The sequence below is a fragment of the Octopus bimaculoides genome, chromosome 10 (genome assembly GCF_001194135.2).
Source record: "Octopus bimaculoides isolate UCB-OBI-ISO-001 chromosome 10, ASM119413v2, whole genome shotgun sequence".
NCBI classification, from domain to species: Eukaryota; Metazoa; Mollusca; class Cephalopoda; order Octopoda; family Octopodidae; genus Octopus; species Octopus bimaculoides.
Window position 1 is genome coordinate 21862094 of NC_068990.1, and position 2159 is coordinate 21864252.

Here is a 2159-nt window from a genome sequence, read left to right on the forward strand (position 1 = left end):
ATATATATATATATATATATATATATATATACATATGTAATATAAAAACACACCAACGGAGCATGATACGCTGGTAAGGAATACAAAAGCGGGGCAGAAATAAGAACAAATGTAGAAACGAAATAAGATAAAGTGAATAGAAAGCAAATAATTGCCATAAATCGCTACCCGCAATCACCAAGAATTATTTTATCGCACAACACCATACGTTGTTACATTAATTGAATTCAGACTAGATTTTTATAAAATTTCTTTCAGCCATTTGAAGGTTCTTTCTTCATATTTTGAAATTATATATTTCTTTATTATTTCTGCTTTTTTTTATTCATCTGTTTCTTATTTCAACCATGGCTTTGTTCTTTTCTTAAGTAACTACTCTGGTTTCGTTTTTGTTTCTTTTTTTCTCCGTCAATAAAAAAGCAATGATCACGAATTTGTGTCTACATTTAGCATCTTTTGTATATTATACATTCTTTGTGTAACTGCATAGAAGCAAACCTTATTGTACAATTTGTTTCGTTTTCTTCATATTCTTCTTCATCATTACAGTTATCTTTATTATTATTATTATTATTATTATTATTATTATTATTATTATTATTATTATTATTATCATTATTATTATTATTAGCCGAATTACTAAGTTACATAGACGTAAGCAAACCAACACCAGTTGTCAAATGCTTGTGATATTGGGGAAAACAAATACACAAAGGCGCGCACGTGCACGCACGCACAGACAGACAGACACACACACGCATTTATATATGCGGCGGACTTTCGATTTACGTCTACGAAATCCACACACGAGGTTTTCCTATATTTGAAAACAGTGGACCAAGGTGCTCGGCAGTGGGACCGAACTCGGAATGCGTATATATGGGCAGGAGTGGCTATGCGGTAAGAAGCTTGCTTAGCAGCCGCATGGTTCCGGGTTCAGACCCAATGCATGGAAGTTGGGCAGGTGTCTTCTACTATAACCTCGGGCCGTCTACAGCCTTTTATTACCAACAGATAGGTCAGGTGTAGGGCATACGCTGTTGAAACACGTTACCGCATCCACCATTTATCGGTATTTCCTCTGGTTGCCTAGGGAAACCCTCCTAGCAGTCCCTGCCAGTTCCCATCTCTGCAAGATAGCTCCTCACACAGTACGCGGCCTAATATTATACTTCCGAGTCGACCAATGCCTTGTAAGCGAAACTGTTAAGAAGGCCTTTGTATGTATGTATGTATGTATGTATGTATGTATGTATGTATGCATGCACGTGTGTGATTGTGTTCCTCTGTGTGTGTTCCCCTTTGTGTAAGTGTCTACGTGCTTTTTTCTCACCTTCCCACACAGCATCTCAGACAGTGTTTGTTTGTTCACATTCATTTAATGTAGCAGTTCGGCAAATGGGTAAAACACTTTAACTGATATGAGACTCTAAATGCTAAGTACCCTGGTACTTAGCATTTTTGATTAAACCCTTCACGGCCGTGCCCCAGCATGGCCGTAGCCCAATGACCTAAACAAATAACAGATCACTCTCAATTTTACAGGAAATGGAAATGTATATGAAGGCATTCTTGCTTTTTACGAATAATATTAGCTGTTTATAAATTTTAAAATGTAAATGGAACTGTCAAGACGCTATGCGTAAAAATACACAGAGATCTTAGCTTTGAGGGAGATAACTTCATGCACCAAGCCATTTAGCTCTAAGGATTAAAAATATTATATTCTACTCTAGGTGCAAGGCCTGAAATTTTGGGGGAGGGGTGCTGTCGATCCCGATACGCAACTGGTACTTAATTTCTCGACGCCGAAGGGCAAAATTTGAACTTAGAACGTAAAGACAGACGAAAAACCGTTCAGCGTTTTGCCCGGCGTGCTAACGTTTCTGCCAGCTCACCGCCTTTTTAGGATTAAAGATATTACTCTTTTACTCTTTTACTTGTTTCAATCATTTGACTGTGGCCATGCTGGAGCACCGGGCTTTAGTCGAGCAAATCGACCCCAGGACTATTCTTTGTAAGCCTAGTACATATTTTATCGGTCTCTTTTGCCAAACTGCAAAGTTACGGGGACGTAAACACACCAGCACCGGTTGTCAAGCGATGCTGGGGGGACAAACACAGACACACAAACATATGCATACACACACACACACACA